At 40.2% G+C, this 22,240-nt stretch overlaps 1 protein-coding gene across 2 annotated transcripts in view; it reads right to left on the reverse strand.

The window, feature by feature from the left end:
* Positions 1-22,240, reverse strand: part of alk (ALK receptor tyrosine kinase) — a 487,049-nt gene that overhangs the window by 137,208 nt on the left and 327,601 nt on the right. The gene's annotated exons all lie outside the window — the stretch shown is intronic.

Consider the following 22,240-nt stretch of genomic DNA (forward strand, 5'->3'; position numbering starts at 1 on the left):
CCTTTCACTGACACTGTGTTGAGACTCAAAGATAATAAAACTGCTGTGTGGGCCTACTTCTGTCTACACAGAAAATTGATCAGGAATCAATAAGGCAACTGATAAAGAATAGGACCAATAAGCAGAATTGGTGATGACAATGGTCAATAAAATCTTATCAATTCCCACCCAGCATGTAAAGTATTTAAAGTAAATAGAAATGTTAACAGTTAATTAGAAGCAAAAAGTTGGTTTTATTTATCTGACATTGCTGTGTTCTTGAGAATCATTAAATATACTTTTATGATGTCCATTAATCTGCAGATTGCTTGCAGCTGTGCTTGACATCCATGATGGGACTGAATTTGAAACTTCTGATATTCTGCTTTATTACATGACACCCCAACACCTGAAATACCATCCTTTAAAAATTCTAAATATGTTATTGATATGTTCATCCGAACACCACATTAAAAACACTCTGATAATGGCACTTCAAATGACCTGAAAAATAAGGTAATAATTTGTTACATTTATACCGTATATTTATGGACCCATCAGACTAATGCGTTTCAGCATAAGCCTTCAGTCAGACTGCTAATGGAAGCAGTTTGTTGTTTTTGGCAGAGCACCAGGCCGCAAGGTCACCCAGAGGGGCCTGCCCACCATGAATCCTTCATCTCATTTTTGTGAAGGATCCCACTCCTCTCTCGGCATCATAAATATTAAACTCTGATTCAACTTCACACAGTTATTGTTAACAACAGGAGCGATTTGTCTTTTTCAATCACGCCACAACAGGTCTCAGGTATCAGTTTATCAATGACGCCAGGGAACACTCTAATAATGACAATCTCTTCCTCCAGAGTAATTCTATTGTCTGGCATTCAACCAAATGTCCCTGGATTAATATCGTGTGAAACTGTGCATATTAAAAGCTATGTTTCATGTCACTTTAAATTTGATGTCAATCCCTAGACAAGATTTGATTAGATTGCTGTCTGAAGGTTCTGTCGGAGCTCTCTAAAACTAATTTTTCTCTGACAATCTTGCACATTTCATCAAAGAAATTCCTCAGATGTGAAACTCTTATTGAGAGATTTGAAAGGAGCCTCTTCAGAGTGCATGGTGCCTTCATACAGCATTGAGATGGATACCATAAACACAGAGTACACATCACAATTCTCATCTCTCCCACCTATGCAATAAAGCTAAGCTGTTGTTTTCTCCTCAAGGGCATCTTGCAACTTCGTGTTTGTCATACACATAAGTTCTGCTGCAAGTTACACAAACCTTACGTGCACTCTTAAGGTTTCTTTGGGTGAGTTCAGGTGTTTTTTTTATTCTCTCGCCATCAACATTTACCCTCCGTCATCATTCTCGAAACACTGACAACCACTCGCTTCTGTCCTCACACGCGTTCCTCATCAATGCACCAGATCAGCTGCTCAGACCCCGTCACGGCCGACTGAGCCTCCTGGATCCATCACTGACCACAAGCCTCTCTCCTCAGCCTTTCTATCAATACCGTTCCACACATATCTCTGTCTCTCTTTCCACCTTTATCTTGCCATCTGTCTTTCCATCTTTCGCACGCCTCCTCTATGTCTTTCTCTCCACGAAAATACCCAGAATTCTGTGCTGCTGTACAGCTGCAGTGGTGTAATCCATTCCAGGTTACATCAGCACTGCAATCAATCACTCTCCCTGTCCTGCCGCCACTCACTCTCCCAAAGAAGGACTGACACATGAGTTCGTCAGCTTACTGTCATTCACTGAAACTCCTACAGAAATTTAAATGTCTGCACTCTAACAGCTGAGAGCCATGTACCTTTTCTTATGCAGAGATTAAGAATTTTTTTGCTAGGGTTATTTCCTCATTAGCCATTAAAGGGACAGTTAACCCCAAAATCCAAAGTCCATATTTTTTCCTCTTACCTGTACCGCTAGTTATCAAACTAGATCATTTTGGTATGAGTTGGAGAGTGTTGGGGATATCTGCCATGGAGATGTCTCCCTTCTCTTGACTATGACAGACCTAGACAGCACTCAGCTTGCGGTGCTAAAAGCGGCAAAAAAAAATATACATTTGAAAAACTAAACTGCAATGTCTCTTTCCAGAAATGATGACCCGGTTACTCAAAACAATCCACTTTTTTTTTTTTTTTTTGCTTAACTACACTACCAAACTATATCATCATGCTGTAGAAAGTTGGCATCTACTCACACACGAGAGGCTCACACTCTTGACGAGTTCTGAGCTTTCAGGTTAGCTAGCTCAGGCGTGCTAGGTGAGTTAGCAGGGTGCATCCACTGCTAGCTCACCTAGCAGTAGATGCACACTTCCTTCTGCATACTTTCTAATCAACTACACCCATTAACAGTATCACCGTACAGAAGGAAGTGTGCATCTACTGCTGGGTGAGCTAGCAGTAGATGCACACTTCCTTCTGCATGGTGATACGGTTGCTGGTTGTAGCTTAGTAGAGAGAAGTAGTTCCTACATGAAACTGCTCACAACAAGGTCGGCAGATTATATTGAGTAACCATGTCATGATTTATGGAAAGAGACATTGCTGTTGAGTTTTTCAAATGTATTTTTTGGGCGCTTTGAGCACCACAAGCTGAGTGCCATCTAGTTCCATTACATTTGAGAGAAGACAGAGATCCATACGGCTGATATCGCCAACACTTTGTAACTCACACCAAAAAAATCTAAACTGATAAATTGCACTACAGATAAGAGGAAAAATTTTATTTTTGATTTTGGGGTGAACTGTCCCTTTAAGATTGTGGCTAATATAGCTTTGCTTAGAGAGATTATTAATTGTGAATATTAATGAAAAAGAATGTCAAACTGAGCTAATAATGCACTTAATAAGTTGTTTTTTAATGGCACCATGACATTTACAGTATCTCTAATACCTTCAATTTTCTAGTCAATCAGATTCCAAAAGCCAAGCTACACAATGACAGCCCGATGAAGATTTATCAGGATGGTGCATGAGCCAACGCTCTGTTTTCTGAGCTTGGTTGCCGCATTATTGATTGGAGAGGCTGTCTGTCTAAATCGGAGACAAACAGCTTTGTAACTAAGTCTGAAAGGAAACATTATCAGACTCTGAACGTTCATTCTTAACAGAAATAATGCATAATTCATAGGATTTATACATTGTGTGCATATCAATGAGAAATCAAAGTAGATAAGATTTTCATTGAATACAAGAGTACCCCAGCTGCTCATGAATGAATTGATGCTTGAGGCCTTGGTAAAGGTTTATATACATTACATAAACGAGCAGACGTTTGTGATGAAGCCAAGTGTCAACACAAGTCAAAGTGTTCAACTGTCACTGACTGCCACTGAAAATTGTAAATGCAGTTTGCTGGGTTGAGACTGGCATGTTGCACTGCCACATTTCAAGCCAACAGAGAAAACTGACATATCACTTTCCAAGCAGTAATGCAACTAAAGCTCCGTAAAGCAAAACTGTGCCATGTGCATAACTGTAAAATTCAAATGAAAGTATCTGTTGGTTCTTTCATATGCTGCTTGAAATGCCAGCTGCTGAAATCTACACATATGGTAATTAATGCAGAGTTTCAGCACTTTATAACAAGTATGTCTCCTGGATAATTAGATTTAATTCACCTGAATGTGCAGCCAACAGTGACAAATAGAACAAGACACTTTATATCTCTACTACAGTGAGAGTATCAAAGTGAATCGGAGTTATCATTGCTCAAAAATATTGTGGAAATGTCACTGGTACACAGGTACAAAACTGGAGTTTTAAAACTGGTGACAGACATCATGATGTTAAAAGCTATTTCGCCATCAGCTAAGGAGGAAATAACTTTGTTGAGCTCATTAAATATTTGTGTGTGACAATGTTTGACATCTATTACTGCTAATGCAACAGGCAGCTTTGTGACATTTTACCTACATACTTGACCATCCAATTTTGTTAATTGTAGCAACAACAGTTAACTTCTCTCCTACACTTCAAGTGGTCTTGGTAATTTACATGAAGATGTGTCACAGAGTGTACAATGAGGAGGGAACACAAACCGCCCCACATTGCTTGCAAATGTTAAGATGTAGGAAAGTATGTCAGTTATATTCTCCTGGTGAAACTTCATTTGAAAAAACAGAGAACATGCCTCAGGGTACAAATCTGCTAAATACACTGTATAATACAGACCAGACTGCACTCTTCCTTTAGCTAAAACTAGGAAATACTGCAGGCCTACTTTGGTATCATGTACTGATTTTGTGTAACTCAGTGTGGTTCTTAAATATTCCATGGCTCCTGACCCTATTCCTTCAGTAAACACAGAGCTGTTGTTGTGTACTGACCCAAGGGTTTGAGATTCAGCATTTAGGACCGATATCTGCCCCCCAACTCTCTGAGGTACACTGCTCTTCAAAGCACAGAAAATAGATTGCCTGCAGGGTGCCTGTTGAATCATGGTTTAGATACAGCACAGCTAGTTTACATATGCGGCAGATGGTTGTCTGCAAGGCAGTTTGGAAAAAAAATGTTTCTAAATTATTATTTTTTTCATCCCTAAATCCTACTTTATGACCTCACTATGTTATTTTGACCCCTTGAGGTGAATGGACAAACATACCAGAGGTCCTTATTTAAAAATGTTCAACTTTTGAAAAGTGCACTTTTTTTTATTACATTGTGCTGAAAATATACTCAATGACCCAGTGTGTTAAAGCTACAGGGGGGATGCACTGCACAAGAAAAAGGTGAGATGATTGCTCTGCACAATGGCCAGGACATATCAGGTTATTTGAAAGCAACAGTTGCCCCCTATGGTGTAAGTACTGTTCCTTCAAGGAGTTCCCCAGAGATATTAAAGAGTGACTAAGCCTTCAAAATACTGCAAATCAATCCAGAGAGCACTTGTCTGTAGCGGACAGGAAGGAGCTATTAAAATCACTTGGATCTTTGGAGCTATGAGGAGGTAAAGTGTTTATTCAACAACCCCTGCTACATTTGATTACATTTTTTGTCACAGATTTTTTTTTTTTTCTTTTTAGAGCTGATTAATAACCAAAATACATACAGATACCAGCTCTCTGTCATATATATCAGGATCAGTTTGTTGCGATTGGTTATTTTGGGTTATTCTACATTTCATTACTTGTGGACGTAATTATAGTATATTAAATCTGTGATGAGATACAAGAACTGGTGCAGTCTATGTGTTGCATTCAAGCCCTTCATTATTAGTGTATCTTAGATCTGTGGGCTAATCGGTTGAGGAAGGCTGGTAATACTGTGTGCTCTACTATTGCTAGTAGTCACTAAAGTCAGGAATTAAACACCTTTAAATTCAACATATTGAGGCTTTAATAATGGCAGGCTGCTAAGAGAAGCAATAGTGAAATGGGAATTGGTTCCTTTCCAATTATTCCTCTTTCTCTGAGTGCTAAAATGGAAGTAATACATTATTGAGTGCGGGGTCTAATAGTTAAGCTCAGTCGGGGCTGCTCACTCTAAAATGAATTGGGAAACAGGCAGTGGTGTTTTAGTTTAATTTCAATATATTAGAGCCTGTCATGGTGAGAGCCTGTGGTGAATAGGTGCAATATGCAGCTGTGTAGCATTCATGTTAACTTATTCATCTTACAAAGTTAAAACACCTCGCAAAACCCTCCTGCAGTACACCAGAATGCTAAATGACGATGGAATAATGAAAAAGACTGACTGTGATGTGGTTGTGGTTATAGATATATTCTAATAGTTTTTTTTTTGTATGAACGAAGGTTAAGAGAATCTTGAAAAAAAGCACGTTTGAAGAAAAAGATCTGTATAAGGAAACAGCCTTGACCATCACCCTATACAACTTTATTTATATAGTTGATTCAAAACACACATTAAATATGTCTTAATAGAGACAATTTCAAACACAAGTACGCAAATCAGCTTCACTATAAATCGCAGAACTGACAGACAAACACTTGTCTTTATCTGCACACATTTCCCCCACCAATACAACATGCTAACGTTATTAGCACAAGTCTATGGTGTTTTACATTGTATAAATCAGCCTAGTGTCTAGCGATCTTTTCCTCTTCTCATATGAAACCAGGGACAACAGTAACATGTAACAAAGGTAACGGCACACAGTTTGGCTCCGTTACAGCTCACAACATTCACCAACAAAACAACTGTCTTATACTAAACACATTTTCCAAGCATTCACAACATGCTAACGTTATTAGCGCCAGCCTATGGCATTTTACACTGTATAAATTAGCCTAGTGATGAGCGGAGATTTCCTCTGCTCATATGAAACCAGGATAAATCCCGAAGTGTAAATCCCGAAGGATAAATCACACAAAAGTCTTAAAATGCTGTTTTAGTGGAGGCGTTACTGTCTTCACAATTTATTGTTTCTTATCTGTGAAATACAAGTCAATACAACCTTCATTTCCACTCAGTATACAAAAACAAACAGGAGGTCTGCGTCACCGAGATGCTGAGTGTAGGGTGGGTGAGTCAAACCTTCTGTCAACAAAGGGGGTGTTTTCACAGGTAACTTAGCATGTCCCCCCGCTGCAGGAAATAATGGATTAGTCCTGGAAAGCTATTGATGTAGCACTTTTCTCCTTATGAAAGTAACACAGCGATTATTCGACCAATGAGAAAGTGGTCGGATGAGAGCACAGCGACCAAATAATCGACTAGTCGACCAGGAGACTACAGCCCTATTGCACTGTAACTTGAACTGGTCTGCACCTATATCAATAATAAACATTTTTACATATTTCTAGGTAAAGAAAAAATAACTGATTCGCACAGGACTAGTTTTACCTGGGGACCTGTTCTCAATTTGTAATAATTGGAGAGGTCATCTGTGATGTTAGTCTTGCGCAACCCGGTCTCACTTCAATGTTGCTGAAATCCTGTGTTCGGGCAGTGACTTGCAGCATCAGACACTGACAAAAAAGTTGTCCTTTAACGTCGGCATGATACGCAGTTGGTCACCGTTATAGTTTAACGGCGCTCAGCGGTGTCAGGGGGAAACGCAGCAGGACAAGAATGAAAGTTAAGGCAGCGAAAGTCTGAGTAGGACGGGCAGGAAGTACGATGGATGGATCCAACAAAACCGATTTCCACGCAGGAGAGCGGCGTTCATGTCCTGTAAGATTTTAAAGCCAAACCCTGTTCTTTTTTCCAAAAGCCAACCATGTGCCTTAGTTGTTGGAGCTAAAAAAAAAATGTCAATTTACGTTGCTGTAGCGACATAGTGCATTTATTTTGAAGGAGAGACTGTATGTAAACGGTAAATTTCCCGTGAAAAGGGAAGTGTATTTTGAAAGAAGACAATGCATATCACAGACAGAACTTGACACAGTGTTCTAGACCCTCGACAACCAACACAACTAGGGTACCTTTCACTTAGTATGTGGAAGTGGAAGGTCCATGACCAAACATTGATATGTGACGAGGTCGGAGTGAGAATGTGTTGGAATTGGCCGTGGTTGTGCTTTGTCAAGTAAAAATCCCACTGCAAACAACCTGCTGTATTTTACCAAAGACAGTGGTCATGTGATGATATTAGTCCCATGTCAGTGGGCAGCTCAGTGATTTGGGGTTGTATTTAGGTTTTTTGTTTTCACCGGACCTATTTTATGCCTTTTTAACAATCTAAAATTAAGAGGGCTGCATTAGCAGACAGAGGCTCATCTCAATACAGAGCATAGAGACAAATTTGCAGAAAGAGCAAGCTGGAATTCATCAGAAGAGTAAAATCTTGTAAAGTAATGCCATGGATATGTGACACTATCTGGCAGAGTCCATTACACACACACACACACACACACACACACACACAAAACATCTGCTAGTAATGCTGTATAGTGTTACTTTGTTATGTAGAGTACGGTTACACATATCTGAGGGATAAATTCAACCAAAATACAGACTTTGCTCATCACCTTGTGAAGACATAGACAGACGTAGGGAGGTAACTTCTAAATCATGAGGTACCCTTGTGATAAAGCTCTAGTGAAATTTCATCCAGGTAGACTTTACTTTTTCATGCTTATGCCTGTAATTTATTCCTCATACCATCTGCCATTTACTCCTCACACGTTCACTCACTTTCCCCACAGCAATAAGGTCTCTGAACAACTTTAAATACACAGGATGTCTTTCTTTCATGAGTATAATTATTACACTAAATGTGAAATATTCATAAACATCATTTGTACAGTTTTTACCTATTACACTAATTTATTGTTTATTATTTATTACTGTGTGGATACAATTACAATAAGAGGCATGCTGTCCGTCTTTGCAGATTCATCAGCACCATCGGCCTCAGCAGAGATATCAGCCACCATCAACAGTCTCCGGACTCTCTACGGAGATTTATCTTGCTGCTGTTCAGGGCAGAAACCCCTCAATTACAAAATCTCCCTGTAGAGTCTAGGCGCCCAAGTCTTTCTGTCAAATCTTAATCATCATGTCATCTGTTAATCTGTACACCTATAATTTATATTAAACAATCATCTTTACCTCAATCACCTGTATCACCTGACTGAAATACTAGTTCTGTGCGTATAGGACAATAGTCAAGTAACTTTGTGTTGACAATTGGTGTAACGAATAGTGCTTGATTGGAGCAGATTGTTGAAATTAGATTTCACTGAACAAAATCGTTGTTGGAGGACTGAAAAGTTGAGTTTAGTTCAGAGAGTGATCTTCCAGGTGGGCTCAGATGAAGCCTGTGTGTCGGATTCTCTGAGTCATATCATTACTCCTACAAGCAACAGAAATAACAAGATTGTTGTAAATCTTGTATAGTGTAGTGCCTCTAAATTTCTTATGACAAACTAGCCCCCCTTGTATAATTTACCTTCCTTTGAACTTATAGCAGATGCACACACTGCATACAGAACATCTCAAGAGCGATGGGAGAAATCTAAGCAGCTTCTTACTTTTTGAAAGGAGTGAGAGTTGTTGCCGTTGCAGACTCACCTTGACAAGAAAGTAATCCTTCCACACGGGGACACACACGGCCATGCACCAACACACAAACCAGTTCCTGTGAGTGAGGAAGTCTCAAGTGAGGGAATAAAGCTGGAAGACGTTAATAATGGTTGACATCAAAGGCCCATTCGTCCTCATACACATTTTACAATATCCAGTGAAGGTTGTGAGTCATTCAGACCTCTGAGAATGTTGAAACAAGTGCTGCAGATTGCCAGGGGTCAGGAGGGTACAAGTCAGTGCATTGAAAATTCATTCAGCGTTATGTTATTGAATATATCCATGATAATGGCCTCGCTGACCTATGGCTGACCTGTTGGGGAAGGGATGTTAGTTCATAATATCTGGAAAAGGCAATTCTATACAATACTATACTCTGTCAAGACATCCAGGGCTGTTTATTAAGAAACAATGTACATAGCCTGTTTTAGGTGACATGGTGAGGAGGATGTGTGGCTCAGGCTCCAGCTGTTGAGTGACACCTGCTTCACATCCTCCTGGATTCATTTTCTTCATACATGTTAACATTCTCTGCATAGTTTTGTCATTTGTATTGTTTATACTGTAGTTTCATTATGTTGGCTATTCTTAACACAGGATATCTATTTTATGTTTCTGTCTAGGGAGAGGGAACCCTCCTTAGTTGCTCTTCCTAAGGTTTCTTCAATTTCTCTCCCTGTTAAAAGTGTTTTTTTCCCCCTTAAGGGTCAAAGGCTGCGGCATCCCCAGAAATTTTTCATAGGGGTGGCCAGCTGAGCCACTGAAAATTTTGAGGTGGCACAACAAAGCTAAACGCCATAATGGAATTTCAGAAATTCTATTTTGCTGTTGTCGTACAAGGGCTAGTTGAAAAATGTGTCAATATGAGAGTTAAGGAGATGCAAACTGATATACTTTGTTTTTTTATTTTATAGTTAAAGATGTATTTGACTGCTGGAAAGATGGCCTTTTAATAAAACCAGGATGTCTTTTCTGTAAAAAGACGCAAATACTTTCAAAGTCAATGCGACAGAACCTGAGAACACAGAGAAAAAGGATGCTTTTGCTCAAGAGAGAGAAAACCTACAACTACAAGAATGCATTGTGCTGCACTAGACCAATAAACACTGCCGCTGGTAGGTGACATAATGCAAACATGTCTGTTTGAAACAATGGTGGCTGGCTGGCAAAAAATATTAGGAGATATTAGGTACTGGTTAGATAGAGGGAAGTTTACCACACTTCATTTACATATGCTACCCACACTGTTTTGATACAAAGCTGGTTGAAATCAGCTAAGTATCACTTTAATGTTACTAATAATCTGATGTGCATAGATTAATACTGGCAGAGTTAACATTTTGAGTACTGCATATGAACACGTTAGGTGATTTATTGTCCTTCAAATAGGCTGGTTGTCCTCCATAAAAACACAAATATACAGCTTTAATCTGAAGGCATGCATTGATTGTAAGGGACAGAACATTTACTGGGAACAAATCCAGTAAGATTTAAAATCTCCACACAGAGACCCTCAATTATTTTTGATTATTTTTGCGAGGGAGGGCCAATGGTGGGGGCCTGACCCTCTCCTGGCAAGCCCTTGGCCGCACCACTGGTCGAAGCATAGAGGGTATCTTATGCTGTACAGACTGTAAAGCCCCTGTGGCAAATTTGTGATATTGGGCCATATAAATAAAACTGACTTGACTTGAAACAGTTGCTATAAATGGCCTTCATCTAGAACAAACAGGTCTGTATTAAAGCAAATTTAATAGCAGCTGCATTCCTCTGTCTCTCCCCCCTTCCCCTCTCTTCTCAGCTAAAGCCTCTTGGTGTTAGAAAACTTCTCCACATGCACATAATACAGCATCTGCTTAGGTATTTTTCTTCAACACTGGGTTGTTTTTCCACATTGTTTACATCACTTAAACTTCCAACTGTGAGAAAATTGGTCTTATTTGCTGCACAAGAACCTGATCATGTGTGACTTTACATTCCTGCGGCATAGCTTCTTACTCTGCTTCACATGAAATATGAAGATCTGATGATTATGCCTCATAGAGACAATCCCAGAATCAGTATTACATTTAGAGTAATCCCTTTCTCTTCTCTTACCAATCATTCAAAGTGATAAGACATGTTTCATGAAGAAAAGGGGAAGGTACAATCTGAAGATCTGTCTGTCCGTGATATGCATTGTAGAATATAAGCATGGAAAACTCCTGGAGCAGCAGCACTGATGGCATGCCAGTCAATAGTGATAGTAATGTGTGTCTCCTGCAGTGTCTGTCTGACTTTCCATAAAACACTCAAAATCTGAGTAGGATTCTGAATATCAAATTAGGATTTACTTTATAAAATACTTGGTACATTCCAGTTTTGGAAATGTCCAGACTGCATCATTGTACTCAAGCAAATATTACCACATTAACCACTGAAAACAACAACAAAAACAAACAAACATGAAAAGATATTAACAGGAAACGTTGGCCTATAATTTATGGTGATTTTGCCCTTTTTTAATATACTGTATATTTGTGCTTGATTTACTTTTAGAGGTCTCCTCTGTATTTTTGTTGCATCCTCTTACATTTTTATGTGACTTCCTGTCACAGTATATTACAGTTCAGTATGGTACCTACTGTGTGGAAGTGTGGGTAAATATAAAGAAATAAGGTGGTAAACAAATATAAAACTAAGGTGTGTTTATTATTGTATATGAAACATTTGGAACTTTGTTTTTGTTCCATTTTTGTGAAAATATATATATATATAACTGAGCGAATATTACTGTGTATACATTGTTTTTATATCTGTTTTGCTTTTGTTCTTCACAGCCTAGCCTAAACCAAGCACTGACAGGATAATCTAATAGAATATGATATGGGTAGGTATAATACGCTTCAGCTTCAGAGCACACCTTTGAGTCAATATTTTTTGTTTTTGTAGCCATTTTTTCCCTTTTACCTTGCAGTTTGTTTTCCCTTTAATTGCCTTTTTGTTATTTACACCGTTTTTGTGCCTTCTTTTTGAAAATTGTTAATAAGGACCAAAATAAATTATTACTGCAAAATACGAGGCAGAGGAAACACATTATCCTCCATGACGATGGATCTTTGTGGCAAGAAAATTATGTTTTAAGTTGTTGTTTATGCAAAAGTATTATCAATTATCACTATGCAAGACTGCAGTAGTTTAATTAGTCATTTGTGTTTCTTCAAATATGTCATTTAACTCATGTAAGGCTTACATTTTTCTAGTATTTTGTGCACTTAGATTTTAAAAACATCTGCAACATCTATTTTCTATCTATACTTCATGCTTTTTATGTTATAGTTGCATTATATAGTACTATTAAATTTGCAGGTTTTCTGTGTGAGACATTACAGTAATTCTGTTTTACTCTCAGTTTTACTGTAAGCAGCTAAATTCTGAATCGTGTGTGGTTGAGAAAGCAGTCTGGCTTACTGTCAATAATTGTTACTGAACAGCATTTTAATCTAAACAGTAAACTAATTGCTGAATGATTCATAATTGAAATGCAATTAACAATAAAAAGAAACCACTGTTAAATTCTTGATTTACTGTGAATGTTTTACTTTCTGCTCATGTCAGCTCTATCAGATTTTATACGCTATGCAAATGGGCTTTTTATTCCTACTCGTTTCTGATTTGCAGCCTCGAGGCATGTTGAAAAATTTGCTGATGGCCAATGTTAGGCCTATAACCATATCCATTTGTATGAAGGATAACAATATGAGTGTGTGTAAAACCATGAATGCAGTTTATGAATGAAATAAGCTGGCTGTGTGAATGTACACTGCATCAGATGCAATCAGTGGGAAACTGATAAGGCTATTGTTCTTGCAGACGCTATTTCAAATCACGCAATTAGTGAGAATGCAGCAGCAAAGCCTTCCATGCGACTGGTCAAATTCGCACATCAAACAAACAGTCCACGAGCAAAGGCTTCCATCTGCTGCCTGATAGTGCAGAGACTGTGGATGAACTGTTTCTCAGTTTAAGGATAGTGAACTAGCAAAAGTGCTTGTGGCAGCTTGACCTTTTAAAACAGACCAAAGCTTAGAACAGTTTCACCTCTGATGATCCCAAGCACGCCTCGCTGCCTGAATACTGAGCAAGCTTCAAAAGAACTTTTGATGAGTTACAAAGACATCCGCCAAGGGAGACATGCAGTTGCCAAATATCGCTCAGAGGACAGGTGCATCTGCTTCGCTGAAGCACTGTGTAGGTAAACAAAGCAATGACAAAGAGAGTGGGAGGAGGCACGAAACACCGGGAATGAACACGGCGGGTAGAAAAGGGGGATAGAGGAGCAGCGGGGCTGTGCGTGTGGCGTCCTGTGGCTCTGCAAAATGAAAGGATCACCGGGGGAAAAAAAAAGTATGTTCATTGAGGTGCAGCTGGTGCTAAGGTTTTAACAGTCAGGGAGACAGGTCCCTGTCCATTTCACACAACGCTGGATTTTCTGTAGTGGGCTTTGACAAGTGAGCAACGGTCAAAATGCAGGAAGCATCGCTGCTTTGAAAGAGGTCAGCGTTTGAGACTCCAAAAAGATGAGTGGAAGATGGCAGGCCAATGGGGTTGGTGAATGAACTATGGCTGAAGCAGGTATGTGAATGGTGCATCATTTGTGATCCCTTAGGAATCTCCAGAATCTCTTGGACTACACAAATGAACAATGAAAGGTCTCTTGGTTCCAGTAATGAATGCGGAGAAGAGGATTCCCTTGCCAGGGTCTGGCGGCTGAGGATTTTTGGCTGACCAGACCTGTCGGCTCCTAATGATGAAAAAGGTGGCAGGTGTGTGTGTGCAAATTGCACATGATGAGGTTCCCCTCTCTTGAAACATCTCCGTCAGAGGAATTACACATCAGGGTAATCTAATTGAGGTAGCCACAAAGACAAGTCTGACAAAAAACAGTATTTATCACACGAATCATTACATGTCAGAGACTGCAGAAAGGTCTATTTGTCTTGTGCTAGGTAGGGCCTTGCACTGATATTTAGACTCCTGCTGCTTTGAATCAACTTAATCTTGCTTCAGATATTATGATCGCAGACAAAGCTAGTTATTCCTATCTGCCAGGTGGAATGAAGGAGAATCTTGCTGTGAAGTTGCACAACAGACTCACATTGATTCACACCCCCGACCCACAAAAAAAAATGCCTTGGGTTCAAGCTCCGTCTTTAGGATTGATCCTGTGAGCCCGGGGCACATTGTGTTGTGAGACACACCCTTTAAACGGTGTATATGTATCCAACAGCCACAGGTAAACACCAGTGGCTGAGGTATTTTCAGGAGGAGAGCATGTGAATTTACAATGGAAATGAGTTTCTTCATGTGTGCTTTTTTTCCCCACAGCAACTCTGCCTCAAGGCCCATTCAAGTCCTTCTATTTCTTTGGGGGGAAAAATTAATCTGAATACATATTTTCATTTAAATAATACCTTTTGGTTTTGCTTTCCAATTGTCCTGGCAAAATGTGATTTGTTTGTATGTGCTGCAGGGCTGCACCTTTAATCGAATATTAATCAAGATCATAACTTTGGCTTCCCACGATTAAATGAACACGATCAACTGCAATAGTGACGTTTAAAATGTATGCTGCGCTCATAGAAAATGCCGCTGCATATCAAATTAAAAGGTCCCTAAACTATGAGCCAGCCTCCACTTTTAAAGAGCTATCCACCACATATGCACTCTGCAGTGGCAGCCTGTAAAAAAAACTTTCCTGACTACTGCGGGACAGGCCAAATGAAAATCACTGGTCACCAACCATCATGACTCGCTGTTTGGAAGTGTTTCGAATTTAGGATAGAACACATCACCACCTAAAAAAACATCACAATCTGCAGTACAATGAACGCACGAACGCCACAGAGAATAACGTCCATAGAAATAGAACGGGTGTCAACAGCTGCTGATGCATATCTCTAGGAAATGCTCTGATTTCAGGTGAAAAAGAACTTCATTTTAAAATTTATTTTGATGCAAATATTAGTGTATCAGCAGAAATTGAGCACTAGGTGAGAGTCAAAGAAGTTGTCTGTTTTTTTAAATGTCAAATTGCAATAAATATATTTGGTCCCTAAAAACAATGAATAACTATGATGAATAATTGCATATCAATAAAAATAACTGTATAAATCATTTTGGATGTAGAGGTGCAGCCCCAATGTGCTGTTAGCATAGCGATGTGATCAGTGTTAACAATTTGGCCGTCATATGATGGATCCATACATGTAACAAGAATTTACTGATTGTTAAGGGGACTTCAGAAGTCATATATTATCCCTGTGGTCTAAACCAGTCCAAAAATATTAGTAAAAATGAAAAACTCTCTTCAAAATACTAGAACTAGAGTGCTAAAACTCAAATTTGTGATACCATAGGATATAAAGTCTGGAGCTGAACCAGAAACAATGAATTTGGAAAGATGTTCTAGATGACACTGAGAACACCCAGGGGAATGATGTGAGTACCGTAAAACTCGGAATATAAGTCGCACTGGCATATAAGTCGCAGTCTATTTTTTAAGGTCTCAAACAGGAAAAACAAGGTTTTATATTACTATTTGTTAATAAAAACGTTATACAAGTTATTCCTACACTGTTTCCCTTTATTTTTAATTTGAAACACATTGAAAACACAATAACCTCTTAAGCAGCTTTGGTTACTTTTCAGATTACAATTTTCCAAACAACCTCTTCAGGAAATAAAATTACGGTATAACAACATCGCTCAGCTTTCAGTGAACATGTAGTGTAAAAATAAATAAAATCCTATCGTCTGTCCTGTTTATTGCTTGGGCACTGTTATTTATGTGACAACACCTGAACATAAAACACAGACACACATTGGCTGTTTGTTTCTACCTCTCTCCTCGCTGGAAGTCTCGGACCTCCAGCCGCCCGCCTCCACCTTGATTAAACGCTGAAAATAAAATAAAAGAGGGAGACAGGTTTTTCCTATTTTATCTTATTTTGTTTTATTTCTCCCTCTCCTCTCGCTAGAAGTGTCGGACCTCCCGCCTCCCGCTCCCGTCTCAAACATGGAGGTCTCCCTCTCCGCAGCTGAACACCCACGGCGCACGCCCAGCCTGTTAAATAGCCTGTAACCACTGTGTGACGCAAACTCAGTGCTTTGGTCATTAAATAATGTCGGGCTTGGTTCGGGTTCGGACAGAAATATGCTGCCCGTGCCGCACTCTAACACACACACACACACACACACACAAACACAGGAAAACCGGACACTATCATCAGTTTATAAAAGACCCCCGGACGCCGTGGACACCCCGGACGGGACGTGAAAAGTGGACATGTCCGGGCAAAAGAGGACGTTTGGTTAGCCTAACGTAGCGCCAACTTGTGGGTCAAATTACCTATGTCAGCATTTACCTTGGTCTATAGGTCGCACCGGTCTATAACCCGCACCCAACTTTTTAGATGGAAAAAAAAAAAAAAAAAAAAGGGAAAAAAAGTGCGACTTATATACCAAGTTTTACGGTATATGGGTGCATTTCCTGTCTCACAACTAAAAACACTTTAATAGAAAGCAAAAAAACAAACATTCTGTGGGTCCACGAATCACACTCTAATTCATTGCCTATGGAGCAGCTCCAGACTCTTTGCCCTATGACGTCACAAGTTTGAGATTTACTTCTCTGCCCTCTGGCTTTGACAGAGAGTAGCTCATGTTCACAAATGTTGATTAAACTTTCCTAGGTCATGGAAACCCATGGAGATGGGATACACAGATAGAAAAGAAAGCCAGCAATCAGGTACTCTGGAGGTCCCTTGTCGACGGCCTATACCCCAAAAGGGGTGTAAGGTATAGGTAAGTAAGTAAGTAAGGTCACGGAAATAACATTGAAGATCTTAAAAGGGATCTAATGTTTTTTTCAGCCTGGGCCCTATTTTCTGATCTACTTTTGTCTAAATGAGTGATAGGATGTTCAATATTTGACATTCCTCCAGTACGAAGCTAGGGCTGACCTGCCCTTAGCCCGTGAGCGTGGCACTGGGACGGCGTCAAACAACGTCAAAATACGTCCACTAAAAGTGCATTTTTTTCACACAGATAGGCTCGGATTGTTAGTATAATTATCCAACAACATAACAGAAAGGAGAAATTAGCGTCTGTGTTTGCCTTTAGCTGGATTCGGTCATGTTCCTCTGCCTGTTGTAATTTTAGTATATGTGCTACCGAAGTAACACCGCTCCCCCTCTCTCTCCTCGTCCGCTCTTCAGTTTCAATGAGCTCTGCATCTGTCTATGTCCATGTACTCTGTGTTCAAACAAATATGGTCCATCCAGAACCAGTCTGGCTCTGAAATCTCAGGTCTCGCGAGATTTGAGTTGTTACAGGAAGTTACTGCTGGAGTGACCTTACAAACATGAGGAGTTACTCTGTTTGGAGTAGTCATGGCTGACTTTTTACCCGATTCTGACCAACTGGATCTGGATGAGCCATTTGAATTTGATGACTGCCCGTATTTATTTGAACACAGAGTACACTGATGTACACACACGCAGAACTCGAGGAGAAAGAGGGAGCAGTGTTACTTCGGTAGCACATATACTAAAATTACAACAGGCAGGGGTCATGTCCGAATGCAACTAAAGGTAAACACAGACGATCATTTCTCCTTTCCATTATGTTGTTGGATAATTACCCTAACAGTCTGAGCCTATCTGTGTGAAAAAAATCCACTTTTAGTGGACGCAATTTGACGTTATTTCACGCCATCCCAGTGCCCTATTATTTAATATAGTGCACGCTCACGGGCTGCAGGCAGGTCAGCCCTAGCTTCGTACTGGAGAAATGTAAAACATTGAACATCCTATCACTCATTTAGACAAAAGTAGATCGGAAAATAGGGCCCAGGTTGAAAAAAATATTAGTTCCCCTTTAATTTAGCTGGTGCTCCCCTTTAAATCCAGTGAAAAAACACTGTATTTGAGTATGAAGTACAAAGACCTGTCTCATATTGGACTGCCGCCACTTTCACACACTTTAAAGATTCATTTGGCTTCAATAAAACGTGTCTGCTCACGTGTTCTCTATTCATAAATTATTTTCCATATCTGCTCTGTGATTGTTTTTCATCTGATTTGACAGAGCAAGTAAAAGCAGCTGTTTCCTAGGAGAAATTGTCAGCTAACAGCGGCCGGTACACAAACACAAAGAAAATTGAGTTCAGCATTGGCAGTGGGTGATATTTTCCGATGTAACAAGGTGAACGCAGTCCTGTTTTCCTCCACACCTTTCCCGTAGTTATCAGAGGGAATTCATGTAATAAATTGTGCTATCAAAGGAGTTGCCATGCTTTCATCTTTGCTAAAATAGGCCCCCCGGGCTGATAGGTGATGGAGGGTTAACATGAATAGAGGGGGAGGTCTGCAAGTGCACGTAGCGGGGGTGCATATTTGTGTTGGAGAGGGCAATAGGATACCAAGGAGATGATACAGCAGGGAGGGAGGGAAGGCTTATGTAAGGCCCACGTGGGAATAAGGAGCAGCATGGCTCTTCCTAGACCCAGTGTGAGCCTCTCCTGTTATCTTTACTTTTACAGACTTTTCTATTGATGATTACTCTGAACACACAGAAATAAGCCACTGGTTTCATCAAAAGAAAACAGAAGTCGTTCAACAGACCTTTCAATCCATAATCCTCAAAGACTTAAATATTCTGCTCCTACAGAAATATTCCCCCAGGTGTACAGGTAAACAGAGAGTTCACACACCTCACTAGATATTTCTTCACACCTTGACCCAAACAAAGAGAGAAATAATAGCTGCTTACTCGTTGGGTTGACAGAAAAAGTGGTTTACCTGCAACATAATTGCCAGAATAAACGTTGGTATTGTACGTTTCTGCAAACAACAAATATATTAAATTTGTATGTTTAATATGAAGCAGATATTCGTCCATGGGCCAGGCCAGAGTTTGGTACCACCTTAGTACCACCTTTAGTTAGGGGGCCAAGCCCGAGGGGCCGAGGGAACGCGTATGCAAGCAGACGCGTTTCCTAGGACCAGCGGTGCTAGGAACCCTATTGTTTTTGTAAAGATTTTTATTTTTATTCTTCCGTAGGTAAAAGTGGTGCTGCAGGCTAAACCGTGCAAGGGAGGGCGGTGCAATTTGGAGGGGTGGTCCAGACCCCTGCACGTACCTCAGATGCAAAAAACTATGTATATCTGCCTGCAGGGGGCGCTATAACCTAGGCCAATGCGTTTTTGCCTATAGCTCCCACACCGTATGTCGCACTTTCAAAAATCTTGTATCCCCATAGGCCACACCCACTTGCGCCTAGGAAGTTTTTTCGCAAAATCGCGAAAATTGAAAAACCTACTTTTTTAAACTTCTCCTTGGGATTTTTTTCCAATCTGCGTGAAACTTGACATATACAGTACACTCTTCTACTGGACCTGATCTAAAGTTATCAAAAGAATTTTATTTGGTCAAAAAAATGCGCAAATTATTAACAAACAAACTTCTATAGCTAGCTATAAAAATGCAAACTGTTGGATATCTCGGTCAAACTAAATGCAATTAACACCAAATTTGAGATCATTGGTTGGCATGAGACTGTGAGGGTATGAGCCGAATTTGGCGAATTTTGGCAACTAGGGGGCGCTACAAATATAGTAAGTTTTTATGTCTTGAACGGCTGCATGGATTTCTACGAATTTCGGTTGGTATGATGTAGGGCCAATTCTGAGGTCATATCTTGAAGGTGGTCATGACTGGTCAATGTAGGCGTGGCTTATTACAAGATAAACAATAAACATTAATTTCAGCCAAACTATTATGCTGAGGGCTTTGAAATTTTAAGGGTACATATAGGACACAGATCTTCCATAACAAAAATTGCACATGTACTCCACTAGGTGGCGCTATAACGGATGCAAACGCGTTTTTGCCTACAACTTACACATTTTAAATAACACTTTCACAAACATTATATCCATGTGTTCCCTGGATAGAGCTGGGTTTTCTGACACAGGCCCCGCCCACTTCTGCTGCACATTCTCTTTGCTAATTCGCCACATGTCCAAAACCTACTTTTTCGAACTCCTCCTACATTTTAAGTGCCACCTGCCTAAAACTTTGCACATAGAATCTCCAGATGTGTCTGATGAAAAGTTATCAAAAGAATTTTGGCACTCCAAAAAATGCGCTTGTTACAACCAATCTTTTTTGCTAACTAAAAAACACACATTGTTTCATATTTCGCTCAAAGTAGATGCTTTCAACATCAAACTTAAGTCACTCGTTCCTGAGGTCATCCAGAGGCTTTGTGCCAAATTCGTCGCAAATCGGTCTATAGGTGGCACTATAACAGATGCAAAGGCAGTTTTGCCTGTAACTTCCACATTTTAAATGACACATTCATAAACATGCACTCGCCCAGAGCCCGTCGTCCTTCGGGGACAACTTCCATGGGCTCCGCGGGAAGCGGGGACCGAGTCGCATGGGGGGCTTGGCCCCTGTTCATAACTGCTTGCAGTTCTAGTTAAGTTTGAATCACAGAAAAACTTACACATACATATACTATAACATATATACAAACAACGTCAACTGGTTCTATGATTGTGTCTGTTCTGGGCTGCAGTAGAAACATGGTGGGACCCAGGCCACAATGTTCACTTGTTGGTACTATCCAAGACGGCTAATGCTAGTTTTGGATTTTGAAAAAGTCTGTTTTTCTAGATGATATTTCAGCGCAGTAATAATATAATTACACCTCCCAAATGGCAGCTTTGTCACAAGTATCAACCTTCAATGGTTTATTGGCCATGAGAAGCAGGTAATTATTGGTTATCGGGAGAAAAAAAATCCAAATCGGTGCATCTCTACTTTTTAACCAATGATCATCTTCGTCTTAACAAACATTGTGTCATACTAGTATGTTTATTCTGTTTATTCATCGTCATTATAATCAACTAGTTTCTGCATATTTCTCTTCTTCCCATTGATCGCTGCAGTTTGTAACTTGCACATTTCTGTGCACTTTAGTTTGTTGGTAGGCTTAGCAGTCTGCAAGCATGCAGGTCTGTACACACTTTAAAACCTTACGTTCCAGGATGGCCATTGGTGCCCTCATCCAGGCTAACATCAGAATACCAGTGAGAATAAGTGGAAGATATTTCTCATCCATTTTAACCCTTTAAAACCGGCGGGAGCGCCCGCGATCCCATTTGCATATTGATTTTTTTAAATGCCGGTAGAATTGCAACCAAATAAGATAGAGCAATAATTCTTTTTGCGTTTAAAACCGGAGGAGTTACTCTAACTTACCATGCATTCATCATGTCCCAGAGTGCTGTTTCCTTGCACTGACAGGTTTGTAGAAAAACAGTAAAAAGCGCTAAGAACAAAAACATTATAATCTCGATCGCGGGTATTCACAGCACTTCCTATGTTGGACTAAACGTCATCACGTTGTGAGCATGAACTGTCACGTTATTTTCTTGCGTGTCTTTCTTGCGACACTACCCGCGGCAACAACGAGTGACGTCATTTCCCGGGAAATTCCTCTCTTTCTTCCGCTGTAAATATTTCTCTCAGCTTGCAGTCACAGTCGCTCTTGCTCTCGTTTTGTATTTTACTCTTTCACAACGACACTTAGACACACACACACCAGACACTCACCAGACACTTGCACACATATATTTATGGAACCGTAACAACCCAGATGCGCGAAACGGCTTTTCTCCCGGTGCGAAGCTTTCAAGCTAATTACAGTGTCAGATCAAGATTCACTCCACTCATCTGGTCCGGATTCTGCCGACAGTGGTGATGACGCCGACCTCATCCAAGGGAGAGATCCTTCCTATGACATGTATGTATATATTCATGAAATATTGTTTGTTTATGAGTTAGAGTAAAGTAAAGAAAATATACATGTAACACAACTGAAAGCATTCTGCACTAAATATGCACCATTATTGTATTACTCTCATGTTTGCAGAGGTGACGATAATGATGAGGAGGAGGAAGTGGGGGGGTCTCCTCGCCCTGCACCCCGGAGGGAGGCAGAGGGGGAGGAAGGAGTCGGTCTCCAGCAAACAGAGGCTCCAGGTCAGAGACACTCCCTGGTGATGCAGCTGGCTGGAGAACCAAAAAGGAGCCTGACATCTTGCCACATCCCCTACCACATTTTCTGCCCAAAAGGAGGCCAGGTGTGCAGTCACCTCTATCACAGTATGTGGACAATCCCTCTCCAT

The sequence above is a fragment of the Epinephelus fuscoguttatus genome, linkage group LG14, assembly GCF_011397635.1.
Source record: "Epinephelus fuscoguttatus linkage group LG14, E.fuscoguttatus.final_Chr_v1".
Taxonomy (NCBI): Eukaryota; Metazoa; Chordata; class Actinopteri; order Perciformes; family Serranidae; genus Epinephelus; species Epinephelus fuscoguttatus.